This window comes from Hyla sarda, chromosome 1 (assembly GCF_029499605.1).
Source record: "Hyla sarda isolate aHylSar1 chromosome 1, aHylSar1.hap1, whole genome shotgun sequence".
Taxonomy (NCBI): Eukaryota; Metazoa; Chordata; class Amphibia; order Anura; family Hylidae; genus Hyla; species Hyla sarda.
The window spans coordinates 274834700-274850963 of NC_079189.1; the positions used below are offsets into that span (position 1 = coordinate 274834700).

The 16264-nt window shown below is 50.5% G+C and overlaps 14 pseudogenes; all 14 read left to right on the plus strand.

Annotated features, from left to right (window-relative positions):
* The first annotated feature begins 474 nt into the window (after positions 1 to 474).
* LOC130314506 (5S ribosomal RNA) lies at positions 475 to 594 on the plus strand (annotated as a pseudogene).
* A 284-nt stretch (positions 595 to 878) lies between these two features.
* On the plus strand, positions 879 to 998 carry LOC130327265 (5S ribosomal RNA; annotated as a pseudogene).
* A 1465-nt stretch (positions 999 to 2463) lies between these two features.
* LOC130352021 (5S ribosomal RNA) lies at positions 2464 to 2583 on the plus strand (annotated as a pseudogene).
* A 486-nt stretch (positions 2584 to 3069) lies between these two features.
* LOC130332639 (5S ribosomal RNA) lies at positions 3070 to 3189 on the plus strand (annotated as a pseudogene).
* Positions 3190 to 6480: 3291 nt separating this feature from the next.
* LOC130315507 (5S ribosomal RNA) lies at positions 6481 to 6600 on the plus strand (annotated as a pseudogene).
* Positions 6601 to 6884: 284 nt separating this feature from the next.
* Positions 6885 to 7004, plus strand: LOC130329152 (5S ribosomal RNA; annotated as a pseudogene).
* Positions 7005 to 8884: 1880 nt separating this feature from the next.
* On the plus strand, positions 8885 to 9004 carry LOC130352898 (5S ribosomal RNA; annotated as a pseudogene).
* A 2078-nt stretch (positions 9005 to 11082) lies between these two features.
* LOC130346897 (5S ribosomal RNA) lies at positions 11083 to 11202 on the plus strand (annotated as a pseudogene).
* A 486-nt stretch (positions 11203 to 11688) lies between these two features.
* On the plus strand, positions 11689 to 11808 carry LOC130332648 (5S ribosomal RNA; annotated as a pseudogene).
* Positions 11809 to 12479: 671 nt separating this feature from the next.
* Positions 12480 to 12599, plus strand: LOC130330066 (5S ribosomal RNA; annotated as a pseudogene).
* Positions 12600 to 12883: 284 nt separating this feature from the next.
* On the plus strand, positions 12884 to 13003 carry LOC130351751 (5S ribosomal RNA; annotated as a pseudogene).
* A 520-nt stretch (positions 13004 to 13523) lies between these two features.
* Positions 13524 to 13643, plus strand: LOC130352350 (5S ribosomal RNA; annotated as a pseudogene).
* Positions 13644 to 13725: 82 nt separating this feature from the next.
* LOC130330990 (5S ribosomal RNA) lies at positions 13726 to 13845 on the plus strand (annotated as a pseudogene).
* A 1883-nt stretch (positions 13846 to 15728) lies between these two features.
* On the plus strand, positions 15729 to 15848 carry LOC130328789 (5S ribosomal RNA; annotated as a pseudogene).
* Positions 15849 to 16264: the final 416 nt, after the last annotated feature.

Here is a 16264-nt window from a genome sequence, read left to right on the forward strand (position 1 = left end):
GCTGCCTTCCGCTCCGATTCCGAAAATAATTTATTGATGCTTAAATCCACAGTATACAAGGTGTGAAGCTGTCGACGGCCATCCTAAGCTTAACGCGCCTGCTCTCGTCAGATCGCAGACTGGTACAGATCTTAGGGCCCGGTAAGTACCGGCATGGGACACTGGCTGGGAATCCCGGCTGCCGTTGACATTTTGCTCTGTTACCGCCTTCCGTTCCGATTCCGAAAAGGATTTATTGATGCTTAAATTCACAGTATACAAAGTGTGAAGCTGTCAACGGCCATCCTAAGCTGAACGCGCCTGCTCTCGTCAGATCACAGACTGCTACCCAGCTTAGGGCCTGGTAAGTACCAGCATGGGAGACTGGCTGGGAATCCCTGGTGCAGTTGACATTTTAATCTGTTGCCGCCTTCCGCTCCAATTCGGAAAAGGATTTATTGATGTTTAAATCCCCAATATACAGGGTGTGAAGCTGTCAACGGCCATCCTAAGCTGAACGCGCCTGCTCTCGTCAGATCGCAGACTGCTACCCAGCTTAGGGCCCGGTAAGTACCAGCATGGGAGACTGGCTGGGAATCCCAGGTGTCGTTGACATTTTGCTCTGTTGCCGCCTTACGCTCCGATTCCGAAAATGATTTAGTGATGCTTAAATCCACAGTATACAGGGTGTGAAGATGTCTACGGCCATCCTAAGCTGAATGTGCCTGATCTCGTCAGATCGCAGACTGCTACCCAGCTTAGGGCCTGGTAAGTACCAGCATGGGAGGCTGGCTGGGAATCCCGGGTGCAGTTGACATTTTAATCTGTTGCCGCCTTCCGCTCCAATTCGGAAAAGGATTTATTGATGTTTAAATCCACAATATACAGGGTGTGAAACTGTCAACGGCCATCCTAAGCTGAACGCGCCTGTTCTCGTCAGATCGCAGACTGCTACCCAGCTTAGGGCCCGGTAAGTACCAGCATGGGAGACTGGCTGGGAATCCCAGGTGTCGTTGACATTTTGCTCTGTTGCCGCCTTACGCTCCGATTCCGAAAAGGATTTATTGATGCTTAAATCCACAGTATACAAGGTGGGAAAATGTCTACGGCCATCCTAAGCTGAATGCGCCTGATCTCGTCAGATTGCAGACTGCTACCCAGCTTCGGGCCTGGTAAGTACCAGCATGGGAGACTGGCTGGGAATCCCGGGTGCAGTTGACATTTTGCTCTGTTTCTGCTCCGATTCCGAAAATTATTTATTGATGCTTATATCCACAGTATACAAAGTGTGAAGCTGTCAACGGCCATCCTAAGCTGAACGCGTCTGCTCTTGTCAGATTGCAGACTGCTACCCAGCTTATTGCCTGGTAAGTACCAGCATGGGAGACTGGCTGGGAATCCCGGGTGCATTTGACATTTTAATCTGTTGCCGCCTTCCGCTCCGATTCGGAAAAGGATTTATTGATGCTTAAATCCACAATATACAGGGTGTGAAGCTGTCAACGGCCATCCTAAGCTGAACGTGTCTGCTCTCCTCAGATCGCAGACTGCTGCCCGGCAGATACCGGCGTGGGAGACTGGCTGGCAATCCAAGGTGCCATTGACATTTTGCTCTGTTGCCGCCTTCCTCTCCGATTAATAAAAATATTTATTGATGCTTAAATCCACAATATACAATGCGTGAAGATGTCAACGGCCATCCTAAGCTGAACGCGCCTGCTCTCGTCAGATCGCAGACTGCTACCCATCTTAGGGCCCGGTAAGTACCGGCATGGGACACTGGCTGGGAATCCCGGCTGCCGTTGACATTTTGCTCTGTTGCCGCCTTCCGTTCCGATTCCGAAAAGGATTTATTGATGCTTAAATGCACAGTATACAAAGTGTGAAACTGTCAACGGCCATCCTATGCTGAACGCGCCTGCTCTCGTCAGATCGCAGACTGCTACCCAGCTTAGGGCCTGGTAAGTACCAGCATGGGAGACTGGCTGCGAATCCCGGGTGCAGTTGACATTTTAATCTGTTGCCGCCTTCCGCTCCGATTCGGAAAAGGATTTATTGATGCTTAAATCCACAATATACAGGGTGTGAAGCTGTCAACGGCCATCCTAAGCCTGAACGTGCCTGCTCTCCTCAGGTCGCAGACTGCTGCCCGGCAGTTACCGGCATGGGAGACTGCCTGGCAATCCAAGGTGCCATTGACATTTTGCTCTGTTGCCGCCTTCCTTTCCGATTAAAAAAATATTTATTGATGCTTAAATCCACAATATACAAGGCGTGAAGATGTCAACGACCATCCTAAGCTGAACGCGCTTGCTCTCGTCAGATCGCAGACTGCTACCCAGCTTAGGGCCCAGTAAGTACCGGCATGGGAGGCTGGCTGGGAATCCCGGGTGCAGTTGACATTTTGCTCTGTTGCCGCCTTCCGTTCCGATTCCGAAAAGGATTTATTGATGCTTAAATGCACAGTATAAAAAGCATGACGCTGTCAATGGCCATCCTAAGCTGAACGCGCCTGCTCTCGTCAGATCGCAGACTGCTACCCAGCTTAGGGCCTGGTAAGTACTGGCATGGGAGACTGGCTGGGAATCCCGGATGCCGTTGACATTTTGCTCTATTGCTGCCTTCCGGTCCGATTCCGAAAATAATTTATTGATGCTTAAATCCACAGTATACAAGGTGTGAAGCTGTCGACGGCCATCCTAAGCTTAACGCGCCTGCTCTCGTTAGATCGCAGACTGGTACAGATCTTAGGGTCCGGTAAGTACCGGCATGGGACACTGGCTGGGAATACCGGCAGCCGTTGACATTTTGCTCTCTTGCCGCCTTCCGTTCCGATTCCGAAAAGGATTTATTGATGCTTAAAGGCACAGTATACAAAGTGTGAAGCTGTCAATGGCCATCCTAAGCTGAACGCGCCTGCTCTCGTCAGATCGCAGACTGCTACCCAGCTTAGGGCCTGGTGAGTACCAGCATGGGAGACTGGCTGGGAATCCCGGGTGCAGTTGACATTTTAATCTGTTGCCGCCTTCCGCTCCGATTCGGAAAAGGATTTATTGATGCTTAAATGCACAGTATAAAGGGCGTGAAGCTGTTAACGGCCATCCTAAGCTGAACGCACCTGCTCTCGTCAGATCGCAGACTGCTACCCAGCTTAGGGCCCGGTAAGTACCAGCATGGGAGACTGGCTGGGAATCTCAGGTGTTGTTGACATTTTGATCTGTAGCTCTGTAGACATTTTGCTCCGATTCCGAGAAGGATTTATTGATGCTTAAATCCACAATATACAGGGTGTGAAGCCGTCTACGGCTATCCTAAGCTGAATGCGCCCGTTCTTGTCAGATCGCAGACTGCTGCCCGGCAAGTACGGGCATGGGAGACTGGCTGGCAATCCAAGGTGCTATTGACATTTTGATCTGTTGCCGCCTTCCTCTCCGATTAAAAAAACTTTTTTATTGATGCTTAAATCCACAGTATACAAGGCGTGAAGATGTCAATGGCCATCCTAAGCTGAATGTGCCTGCTCTCGTCAGATCGCAAACTGCTACCCAGCTTAGGGCCCGGTAAGTACTGGCATGGGAGACTGGCTGGGAATCCCGGGTGTTGTTGACATTTTGCTCTGTAGCCGCCTTCCGCTCCGATTCCGAAAAGGATTTATTGATGCTTAAATCCACAGTATACAGGGTGTGAAGCCGTCTACAGCTATCCTAAGCTGAATGTGCCTGTTCTTGTCAGATCGCAGACTGCTGCCCGGCAAATACGGGCATGGGAGACTGGCTGGCAATCCAAGGTGCTATTGACATTTTGCTCTGTTGCCGCCTTCCTCTCCGATTCCGAAAAGGATTAATAGATGCTTAAATGCACAGTATAAAAAGCATGAAGGTGTCAATGGCCATCCTAAGCTGAACGCGCCTGCTCTCGTCAGATTGCAGACTGCTACCCAGCTTAGGGCCCGGTAAGTACTGGCATGGGAGACTGACTGGGAATCCCGGGTCCCGTTGACATTTTGCTCTTTTGCCGCCTTCCTCTCCGATTAAAATTTTTTTTTATTGATGCTTAAATCCACAGTATACAAGGCGTGAAGATGTCAATGGCCATCCTAAGCTGAACGCGCCTGCTTTCGTCGGATCGCAGACTGCTACCCAGCTTAGGGCCCGGTAAGTACCGGCATGGGAGACTGGCTGGGAAACCAGGGTGCAGTTGACATTTTGCTCTGTTGCCGCCTTCCGTTCCGATTCCGAAAAGGATTTATTGATGCTTAAATGCACAGTATAAAAAGCATGAAGCTGTCAATGGCCATCCTAAGCTGAACGCGCCTTCTCTCGTCAGATCGCAGACTGTTACCTAGCTTAGGGCCCGGTAAGTACTGGCATGGGAGACTGGCTTGGAATCCTGGTTGCCATTGACATTTTGCTCTATTGCTGCCTTCCGCTCCGATTCCGAAAAGAATTTATTGATGCTTAAATCCACAGTATACAAGGTGTGAAGCTGTCGACGGCCATCCTAAGCTGATCGCGCCTTCTCTCGTCAGATTGCAGACTGCTACCCAGCTTAGGGCCCGGTAAGTACTGGCATGGGAGACTGGCTGGGAATCCCAGGTGCCGTTGACATTTTCCTCTATTGCTGCCTTCCGCTCCGATTCCGAAAATAATTTATTGATGCTTAAATCCACAGTATACAAGGTGTGAAGCTGTCGACGGCCATCCTAAGCTTAACGCGCCTGCTCTCGTCAGATCGCAGACTGGTACAGATCTTAGGGCCCGGTAAGTACCGGCATGGGACACTGGCTTTGAATCCTGGCTGCCGTTGAATTTTTGCTCTGTTGCCGCCTTCCGTTCCGATTCCGAAAAGGATTTATTGATGCTTAAATGCACAGTATAAAGGGCGAGAAGCTGTCAACGGCGAGAAGCTGTCAACGGCCATCCTAAGCTGAACGCGCCTGCTCTCGTCAGATTGCAGACTGCTACCCAGCTTAGGGCCCGGTAAGTACCAGCATGGGAGACTGGCTAGGAATCCCTGGTGTCGTTGACATTTTGCTCTGTTGCCGCCTTCCGCTCCGATTCCGAAAAGGATTTATTGATGCTTAAATCCACAGTATACAGGGTGTGAAGATGTCTATGGCCATCCTAAGCTGAATGCGCCTGTTCTCGTCAGATCGCAGACTGCTACCCAGCTTCGGGCCTGGTAAGTACCATCATGGGAGACTGGCTGGGAATCCCGGGTGTTGTTGACATTTTGCTCTTTAGCCGCCTTCCGCTCCGATTCCGAAAAGGATTTATTGATGCTTAAATCCACAGTATACAGGGTGTTAAGCCGTCTACGGCTATCCTAAGCTGAATGTGTCTGTTCTTGTCAGATCGCAGACTGCTGCCCGGCAAGTACGGGCACGGGAGACTGGCTGGCAATCCAAGGTGCTATTGACATTTTGCTCTGTTGCCGCATTCCTCTCCGATTCCGAAAAGGATTTATTGATGCTTAAATGCACAGTATAAAAAGCATGAAGCTGTCAATGGCCATCCTAAGCTGAACACGCCTGCTCTCGTCAGATCGCAGACTGGTACAAATCTTAGGGCCCGGTAAGTACCGGCATGGGACACTGGCTGGGAATCCCGGCTGCCGTTGACATTTTGCTCTGTTGCCGCCTTCCGTTCCGATTCCGAAAAGGATTTATTGATGCTTAAATGCACAGTATACAAAGTGTGAAGCTGTCAACGGCCATCCTAAGCTGAACGCGCCTGCTCTCGTCAGATCGCAGACTGCTACCCTGCTTAGGGCCTGGTAAGTACCAGCATGGGACACTGGCTGGGAATCCCGGGTGCAGTTGACATTTTAATCTGTTGCCGCCTTCCGCTCCGATTCGGAAAAGGATTTATTGATGCTTAAATGCACAGTATAAAAAGCATGAAGCTGTCAATGGCCATCCTAAGCTGAACGCGCCTGCTCTCATCAGATCGCAGACTGCTACCCAGCTTAGGGCCCCGTAAGTACTGGCATGGGAGACTGGCTGGGAATCCCGGTTGCCGTTGACATTTTGCTCTATTGCTGCCTTCCGCTGCGATTCCGAAAAGAATTTATTGATGCTTAAATCCACAATATACAGGGTGTGAAGCTGTCAACGGCCATCCTAAGCCTGAACGTGCCTGCTCTCTTCAGATCGCAGACTGCTGCCCGGCAGTTACCGGCATGGGAGACTGGCTGGCAATCCAAGGTGCCATTGACATTTTGCTCTGTTGCCGCCTTCCTCTCCGATTAATAAAAATATTTATTGATGCTTAAATCCACAATATACAAGGCATGAAGATGTCAACGGCCATCCTAAGCTGAACGCGCCTGCTCTCGTCAGATCGCAGACTGCTACCCAGCTTAGGGCCCAGTAAATACCGGCATGGGAGACTGGCTGGGAATCCCGGGTGCAGTTGACATTTTGCTCTGTTGCCGCCTTCCGTTCCGATTCCGAAAAGGATTTATTGATGCTTAAATGCACAGTATAAAAAGCATGAAGCTGTCAATGGCCATCCTAAGCTGAACGCGCCTGCTCTCGTCAGATCGCAGACTGCTACCCAGCTTAGGGCCCGGTAAGTACTGGCATGGGAGACTGGCTGGGAATCCCGGGTGCCGTTGACATTTTGCTCTATTGCTGCCTTCCGCTCCGATTCCGAAAAGAATTTATTGATGCTTAAATCCACAGTATACAAGGTGTGAAGCTGTCGACGGCCATCCTAAGCTTAACGCGCCTGCTCTCGTCAGATCGCAGACTGGTACAGATCTTAGGGCCCGGTAAGTACCGGCATGGGACACTGGCTGGGAATCCCGGCTGCCGTTGACATTTTGCTCTGTTGCCGCCTTCCGTTCCGATTCCGAAAAGGATTTATTGATGCTTAAATGCACAGTATACAAAGTGTGAAGCTGTCAACGGCCATCCTAAGCTGAACGCGCCTGCTCTCGTCAGATCGCAGACTGCTACCCAGCTTAGGGCCTGGTAAGTACCAGAATGGGAGACTGGCTGGGAATCCCGGGTGCAGTTGACATTTTAATCTGTTGCCGCCTTCCGCTCCGATTCGGAAAAGGATTTATTGATGCTTAAATGCACAGTATAAAGGGCGTGAAGCTGTCAACGGCCATCCTAAGCTTAACGCGCCTGCTCTCGTCAGATCGCAGATTGCTACCCTGCTTAGGGCCCGGTAAGTACCAGCATGGGAGACTGGCAGGGAATCTCAGGTGTTGTTGACATTTTGCTCTGTAGCTCTGTAGACATTTTGCTCCGATTCCGAAAAGGATTTATTGATGCTTAAATCCACAGTATACAGGGTGTGAAGATGTCTACGGCCATCCTAAGCTGAATGCGCCTGTTCTTGTCAGATCGCAGACTGCTACCCAGCTTCGGGCCTGGTAAGTACCAGCATGGAAGACTGACTGGGAATCCCGGGTGCAGTTGACATTTTGCTCTGTTTCTGCTCCGATTCCGAATTTTTTTTATTGATGCTTAAATCCACAGTATACAAAGTGTGAAGCTGTCAACGGCCATCCTAAGCTGAACGCGCCTGCTCTCGTCAGATCGCAGACTGCTACCCAGCTTAGGGCCTGGTAAGTACCAGCATGGGACACTGGCTGGGAATCCCGGGTGCAGTTGACATTTTAATCTGTTGCCGCCTTCCGCTCCGATTCGGAAAAGGATTTATTGATGTTTAAATCCACAATATACAGGGTGTGAAGCTGTCAACGGCCATCCTAAGCTGAACGCGCCTGCTCTCGTCAGATCACAGACTGTTATCCAGCTTAGTGCCCGGTAAGTACCAGCATGGGAGACTGGCTGGGAATCCCAGGTGTCGTTGACATTTTGCTCTGTTGCCGCCTTACGCTCCGATTCCGAAAAGGATTTATTGATGCTTAAATCCACAGTATACAGGGTGGGAAAATGTCTACGGCCGTCCTAAGCTTAATGCGCCTGATCTCGTCAGATTGCAGACTGCTACCCAGCTTCGGGCCTGGTAAGTACCAGCATGGGAAACTGGCTGGGAATCCCGGGTGCAGTTGACATTTTGCTCTGTTTCTGCTCCGATTCCGAAAATTATTTATTGATGCTTAAATCCACAGTATACAAAGTGTGAAGCTGTCAACGGCCATCCTAAGCTGAACGCGCCTGCTCTTGTCAGATTGCAGACTGCTACCCAGCTTATTGCCTGGTAAGTACCAGCATGGGAGACTGGCTGGGAATCCCGGGTGCAGTTGACATTTTAATCTGTTGCCGCCTTCCACTCCGATTCGGAAAAGGATTTATTGATGCTTAAATCCACAATATACAGGGTGTGAAGCTGTCAACGGCCATCCTAAGCTGAACGTGTCTGCTCTCCTCAGATCGCAGACTGCTGCCCGGCAGATACCGGCGTGGGAGACTGGCTGGCAATCCAAGGTGCCATTGACATTTTGCTCTGTTGCCGCCTTCCTCTCCGATTAATAAAAATATTTATTGATGCTTAAATCCACAATATACAATGCGTGAAGATGTCAACGGCCATCCTAAGCTGAACGCGCCTGCTCTCGTCAGATCGCAGACTGCTACCCATCTTAGGGCCCGGTAAGTACCGGCATGGGACACTGGCTGAGAATCCCGGCTGCCGTTGACATTTTGCTCTGTTGCCGCCTTCCGTTCCGATTCCGAAAAGGATTTATTGATGCTTAAATGCACAGTATACAAAGTGTGAAGCTGTCAACGGCCATCCTATGCTGAACGCGCCTGCTCTCGTCAGATCGCAGACTGCTACCCAGCTTAGGGCCTGGTAAGTACCAGCATGGGAGACTGGCTGGGAATCCCGGGTGCAGTTGACATTTTAATCTGTTGCCGCCTTCCGCTCCGATTCGGAAAAGGATTTATTGATGCTTAAATGCACAGTATAAAGGGCGTGAAGCTGTCAACGGCCATCCTAAGCTGAACGCGCCTGTTCTCGTCAGATCGCAGACTGATACCCAGCTTAGGGCCTGGTAAGTACCAGCATGGGAGACTGGCTGGGAATCCCAGGTGTTGTTGACATTTTGCTCTGTAGCCGCCTTCCGCTCCGATTCCGAAAAGGATTTATTGATGCTTAAATGCACAGTATACAGGGTGTGAAGCCGTCTACGGCTATCCTAATCTGAATGTGCCTGTTCTTGTCAGATCGCAGACTGCTGCCCGGCAAGTACGGGCATGGGAGACTGGCTGGCAATCCAAGGTGCTATTGACATTTTGCTCTGTTGCCGCCTTCCTCTCCGATTCCGAAAAGGATTAATTGATGCTTAAATGCACAGTATAAAAAGCATGAAGCTGTCAATGGCCGTCCTAAGCTGAACGCGCCTGCTCTCGTCAGATCGCAGACTGCTACCCAGCTTAGGGCCTGGTAAGTACTGGCATGGGAGACTGGCTGGGAATCCCGGGTGCCGTTGTCATTTTGCTCTATTGCTGCCTTCCGCTCCGATTCCGAAAATAATTTATTGATGCTTAAATCCACAGTATAGAAGGTGTGAAGCTGTCGATGGCCATCCTAAGCTTAACGTGCCTGCTCTTGTCAGATCGCAGACTGGTACAGATCTTAGGGCCCGGTAAGTACCGGCATGGGACACTGGCTGGGAATCCCGGCTGCCGTTGACATTTTGCTCTGTTGCCGCCTTCCGTTTCCGTTTCCGAAAAGGATTTATTGATGCTTAAATGCACAGTATACAAAGTGTGAAGCTGTCAACGGCCATCCTAAGCTGAACGCGCCTGCTCTCGTCAGATCGCAGACTGATAACCAGCTTAGGGCCTGGTAAGTACCAGCATGAGAGACTGGCTGGGAATCCCGGGTGCAGTTGACATTTTAATCTGTTGCCGCCTTCCGCTCCGATTCGGAAAAGGATTTATTGATGCTTAAATCCACAGTATACAGGGTGTGAAGCTGTCAACGGCCATCCTAAGCTGAACGTGCCTGCTCTCGTCAGATCGCAGCCTGCTACCCAGCTTAGTACCCGGTAAGTACCAGCGTGGGAGACTGGCTGGGAATCCCAGGTGTTGTTGACATTTTGCTCTGTAGCCGCCTTCCGCTTCGATTCCGAAAAGGATTTATTGATGCTTAAATCCACAGTATACAGGGTGTGAAGCCGTCTACGGCTATCCTAAGCTGAACGCGCCTGCTCTTGTCAGATCGCAGACTGGTACAGATCTTAGGTCCCGGTAAGTACCGGCATGGGAAACTGGCTGGGAATCCCGGCTGCCGTTGACATTTTGCTCTGTTGCCGCCTTCCGTTCCGATTCCGAAAAGGATTTATTGATGCTTAAATCCACAGTATACAGGGTGTGAAGATGTCTACGGCCATCCTAAGCTGAATGCGCCTGATCTCGTCAGATCGCAGACTGCTACCCAGCTTTGGGCCTGGTAAGTACCAGCATGGGAGACTGGCTGGGAATCAAGGGTGCAGTTGACATTTTGCTCTGTTTCTGCTCCGATTCCGAAAATTATTTATTGATGCTTAAATCCACAGTATACAAAGTGTGAAGCTGTCAACGGCCATCCTAAGCTGAACGCGCCTGCTCTTGTCAGATTGCAGACTGCTACCCAGCTTATTGCCTGGTAAGTACCAGCATGGGAGACTGGCTGGGAATCTCGGGTGCAGTTGACATTTTATCATTTATCTGTTGCCGCCTTCCGCTCCGATTCGGAAAAGGATTTATTGATGCTTAAATCCACAATATACAGGGTGTGAAGCTGTCAACGGCCATCCTAAGCCTGAACGTGCCTGCTTTCCTCAGGTCGCAGACTGCTGCCCGGCAGTTACCGGCATGGGAGACTGACTGGCAATCCAAGGTGCCATTGACATTTTGCTCTGTTGCCGCCTTCCTTTCCGATTAAAAAAATATTTATTGATGCTTAAATCCACAATATACAAGGCGTGAAAATGTCAACGGCCATCCTAAGCTGAACGCGCTTGCTCTCGTCAGATCGCAGACTGCTACCCAGCTTAGGGCCCAGTAAGTACCGGCATGGGAGACTGGCTGGGAATACCGGGTGCAGTTGACATTTTGCTCTGTTGCCGCCTTCCGTTCCGATTCCGAAAAGGATTTATTGATGCTTAAATGCACAGTATAAAAAGCATGATGCTGTCAATGGCCATCCTAAGCTGAACGCGCCTGCTCTCGTCAGATCGCAGACTGCTACCCAGCTTAGGGCCTGGTAAGTACTGGCATGGGAGACTGGCTGGGAATCCTGGATGCCGTTGACATTTTGCTCTATTGCTGCCTTCCGGTCCGATTCCGAAAAGAATTTATTGATGCTTAAATCCACAGTATACAAGGTGTGAAGCTGTCGACGGCCATCCTAAGCTTAACGCGCCTGCTCTCGTCAGATCGCAGACTGGTACAGATCTTAGGGTCCGGTAAGTACCGGCATGGGACACTGGCTGGTAATCCCGGCAGCCGTTGACATTTTGCTCTGTTGCCGCCTTCCGTTCCGATTCCGAAAAGGATTTATTGATGCTTAAAGGCACAGTTTACAAAGTGTGAAGCTGTCAACGGCCATCCTAAGCTGAACGCGCCTGCTCTCGTCAGATCGCAGACTGCTACCCAGCTTAGGGCCTGGTGAGTACCAGCATGGGACACTGGTTGGGAATCCCGGCAGCCGTTGACATTTTGCTCTGTTGCCGCCTTCCGCTCCGATTCGGAAAAGGATTTATTGATGTTTAAATGCACAGTATAAAGGGCGTGAAGCTGTTAACGGCCATCCTAAGCTGAACGCACCTGCTCTCGTCAGATCGCAGACTGCTACCCAGCTTAGGGCCCGGTAAGTACCAGCATGGGAGACTGGCTGGGAATCTCAGGTGTTGTTGACATTTTGCTCTGTAGCTCTGTAGACATTTTGCTCCGATTCCGAGAAGGATTTATTGATGCTTAAATCCACAATATACAGGGCGTGAAGCCGTCTACGGCTATCCTAAGCTGAATGCGCCTGTTCTTGTCAGATCGCAGACTGCTGCCCGGCAAGTACGGGCATGGGAGACTGGCTGGCAATCCAAGGTGCTATTGACATTTTGATCTGTTGCCGCCTTCCTCTCCGATTAAAAAAACTTTTTTATTGATGCTTAAATCCACAGTATACAAAGCGTGAAGATGTCAATGGCCATCCTAAGCTGAACGCGCCTGTTCTCGTCAGATCGCAGACTGCTACCCAGCTTAGGGCCCGGTAAGTACTGGCATGGGAGACTGGCTGGGAATCCCGGGTGTTGTTGACATTTTGCTCTGTAGCCGCCTTCCGCTTCGATTCCGAAAAGGATTTATTGATGCTTAAATCCACAGTATACAGGGTGTGAAGCCGTCTACGGCTATCCTAAGCTGAATGTGCCTGTTCTTGGCAGATCGCAGACTGCTGCCCGGCAAGTACGGGCATGGGAGACTGGCTGGCAATCCAAGGTGCTATTGACATTTTGCTCTGTTGCCGCCTTCCACTCCGATTCCGAAAAGGATTAATTGATGCTTAAATGCACAGTATAAAACGCATGAAGCTGTCAATGGCCATCCTAAGCTGAACGCGCCTGCTCTCGTCAGATCGCAGACTGCTACCCAGCTTAAGGCCCGGTAAGTACTGGCATGGGAGACTGGCTGGGAATCCCGGGTGCCGTTGACATTTTGCTCTGTTTCCGCCTTCCTCTCCGATTAAAATTTTTTTTTATTGATGTTTAAATCCACAGTATACAAGGCCTAAAGATGTCAATGGCCATCCTAAGCTGAACGCGCCTGCTCTCATCAGATCGCAGACTGCTACCCAGCTTAGGGCCCGGTAAGTACCGGCATGGGAGACTGGCTGGGAATCCAGGGTGCAGTTGACATTTTGCTCTGTTGCCGCCTTCCGTTCCGATTCCGAAAAGGATTTATTGATGCTTAAATGCACAGTGTAAAAAGCATGAAGCTGTCAATGGCCATCCTAAGCTGAACGTGCCTGCTCTCGTCAGATCGCAGACTGTTACCCAGCTTAGGGCCCGGTAAGTACTGGCATGGGAGACTGCCTGGGAATCCTGGTTGCCATTGACATTTTGCTCTATTGCTGCCTTCCGCTCCGATTCCGAAAAGAATTTATTGATGCTTAAATCCACAGTATACAAGGTGTAAAGCTGTCGACGGCCATCCTAAGCTGATCGCGCCTTCTCTCGTCAGATTGCAGACTGCTACCCAGCTTAGGGCCCGGTAAGTACTGGCATGGGAGACTGGCTGGGAATCCCAGGTGCCGTTGACATTTTCCTCTATTGCTGCCTTCCGCTCCGATTCCGAAAAGAATTTATTGATGCTTAAATCCACAGTATACAAGGTGTGAAGCTGTCGACGGCCATCCTAAGCTTAACGCGCCTGCTCTCGTCAGATCGCAGACTGGTACAGATCTTAGGGCCCGGTAAGTACCGGCATGGGACACTGGCTGGGAATCCCGGCTGCCGTTGACATTTTGCTCTGTTGCCGCCTTCCGTTCCGATTCCGAAAAGGATTTATTGATGCTTAAATAAACAGTATAAAGGGCGAGAAGCTGTCAACGGCGAGAAGCTGTCAACGGCGAGAAGCTGTCAACGGCCATCCTAAGCTGAACGCGCCTGCTCTCGTCAGATTGCAGACTGCTACCCAGCTTAGGGCCCGGTAAGTACCAGCATGGGAGACTGGCTGGGAATCCCAGGTGTCGTTGACATTTTGCTCTGTTGCCGCCTTCCTCTCCGATTCCGAAAAGGATTAATTGATGCTTAAATGCACAGTATAAAAAGCATGAAGCTGTCAATGGCCATCCTAAGCTGAACGCGCCTGCTCTCGTCAGATCGCAGACTGCTACCCAGCTTAGGGCCCGGTAAGTACTGGCATGGGAGACTGGCTGGGAATCCCGGGTGCCGTTGTCATTTTGCTCTATTGCTGCCTTCCGCTCCGATTCCGAAAAGAATTTATTGATGCTTAAATCCACAGTATACAAGGTGTGAAGCTGTCGACGGCCATCCTAAGCTTAACGCGCCTGCTCTTGTCAGATCGCAGACTGGTACAGATCTTAGGGCCCGGTAAGTACCGGCATGGGACACTGGCTGGGAATCCCGGCTGCCGTTGACATTTTGCTCTGTTGCCGCCTTCCGTTTCCGATTCCGAAAAGGATTTATTGATGCTTAAATGCACAGTATACAAAGTGTGAAGCTGTCAACGGCCATCCTAAGCTGAACGCGCCTGCTCTCGTCAGATCGCAGACTGATACCCAGCTTAGGGCCTGGTAAGTACCAGCATGGGAGACTGGCTGGGAATCCCGGGTGCAGTTGACATTTTAATCTGTTGCCGCCTTCCGCTCCGATTCGGAAAAGGATTTATTGATGCTTAAATCCACAGTATACAGGGTGTGAAGCTGTCAACGGCCATCCTAAGCTGAACGCGCCTGCTCTCGTCAGATCACAGACTGCTACCCAGCTTAGGGCCCGGTAAGTACCAGCGTGGGAGACTGGCTGGGAATCCCAGGTGTTGTTGACATTTTGCTCTGTAGCCGCCTTCCGCTTCGATTCCGAAAAGGATTTATTGATGCTTAAATCCACAGTATACAGGGTGTGAAGCCGTCTACGGCTATCCTAAGCTTAACGCGCCTGCTCTTGTCAGATCGCAGACTGGTACAGATCTTAGGTCCCGGTAAGTACCGGCATGGGAAACTGGCTGGAAATCCCGGCTGCCGTTGACATTTTTCTCTGTTGCCGCCTTCAGTTTCCGATTCCGAAAAGGATTTATTGATGCTTAAATGCACAGTATAAAGGGCAAGAAGCTGTCAACGGCCATCCTAAGCTGAACGTGCCTGCTCTCGTCAGATCGCAGACTGCTACCCAGCTTAGGGCCCGGTAAGTACCAGCATGGGAGACTGGCTGGGACTCCCAGGTGTCGTTGACATTTTGCTCTGTTGCCGCCTTACGCTCCGATTCCGAAAAGGATTTATTGATGCTTAAATCCACAGTATACAGGGTGTGAAGATGTCTACGGCCATCCTAAGCTGAATGCGCCTGATCTCGTCAGGTCGCAGACTGCTACCCAGCTTCGGGCCTGGTAAGTACCAGCATGGGAGACTGGCTGGGAATCCCGGGTGCAGTTGACATTTTGCTCTGTTTCTGCTCCGATTCCGAAAATTATTTATTGATGCTTAAATCCACAGTATACAAAGTGTGAAGCTGTCAACGGCCATCCTAAGCTGAACGCGCCTACTCTTGTCAGATTGCAGACTGCTACCCAGCTTATTGCCTGGTAAGTACCAGCATGGGAGACTGGCTGGGAATCTCGGGTGCAGTTGACATTTTAATCTGTTGCCGCCTTCCGCTCCGATTCGGAAAAGGATTTATTGATGCTTAAATCCACAATATACAGGGTGTGAAGCTGTCAACGGCCATCCTAAGCCTAAACTTGCCTGCTCTCCTCAGGTCGCAGACTGCTGCCCGGCAGTTACCGGCATGGGAGACTGGCTTGCAATCCAAGGTGCCATTGACATTTTGCTCTGTTGCCGCCTTCCTTTCCGATTAAAAAAATATTTATTGATGCTTAAATCCACAATATACAAGGCATGAAGATGTCAACGGCCATCCTAAGCTGAACGCGCTTGCTCTCGTCAGATCGCAGACTGCTACCCAGCTTAGGGCCCAGTAAGTACCGGCATGGGAGACTGGCTGGCAATCCAAGGTGCTATTGACATTTTGCTCTGTTGCCGCCTTCCTCTCCGATTCCGAAAAGGATTAATTGATGCTTAAATGCACAGTATAAAAAGCATGAAGCTGTCAATGGCCATCCTAAGCTGAACGCGCCTGCTCTCGTCAGATCGCAGACTGCTACCCAGTTTAGGGCCCGGTAAGTACTGGCATGGGAGACTGGCTGGGAATCCCGGGTGCCGTTGACATTTTGCTCTGTTGTCGCCTTCCTCTCCGATTAAAATTTTTTTTTATTGATGCTTAAATCCACAGTATACAAGGCGTGAAGATGTCAATGGCCATCCTAAGCTGAACGCGCCTGCTCTCGTCAGATCGCAGACTGCTACCCAGCTTAGGGCCCGGTAAGTACCGGCATGGGAGACTGGCTGGGAATCCAGGGTGTTGTTGACATTTTGCTCTTTTGCCGCCTTCCGCTCCGATTCCGAAAAGGATTTATTGATGCATAAATGCATAGTATAAAAAGCATGAAGCTGTCTATGGCCATCCTAAGCTGAACGCGCCTGCTCTCGTCAGATCGCAGACTGTTACCCAGCTTAGGGCCCGGTAAGTACTGGCATGGGAGACTGGCTGGGAATCCTGGTTGCCAATGACATTTTGCTCTATT